We start from the raw sequence: 391 nt of genomic DNA, 5'->3' as shown, positions 1-391 counted from the left end.
TATATTATGTATAGAACTCACCATGTAGACCAGGCTGTTCTCCAACTCGCAGAGATAACACCTGCCTGTGACTTCTGAGTACTTGGATTGAAGGCATGGGCCAACATGCCTGGCCTGTTCATCCTTCTGTGCAGTGTCTCTGTCAACTGTTCTGTGGTCCCCGCCAGGCAAGTATGTTTCACCCATTGTTGAGCTGCCATTCTGATGGGTGTGTTCCTGTTGAAATTGACCATCTTGAATGTTTTTTTTGTTTATTTGTTTTTGTTTTTGTTTTTTTGAGACAAGGTTTCTCTGTGTAGCTCTGGCTGTCCTGGAACTCACTCTGTAGACCAGGCTGGCCTCAAACTCAGAAATCTGCCTGCCTCTGCCTCCCGAGTGCTGGGATTAAAGG

The sequence above is a fragment of the Mus pahari genome, chromosome 21 (genome assembly GCF_900095145.1).
Source record: "Mus pahari chromosome 21, PAHARI_EIJ_v1.1, whole genome shotgun sequence".
Taxonomy (NCBI): Eukaryota; Metazoa; Chordata; class Mammalia; order Rodentia; family Muridae; genus Mus; species Mus pahari.
This window is presented reverse-complemented; position numbering follows the sequence as displayed.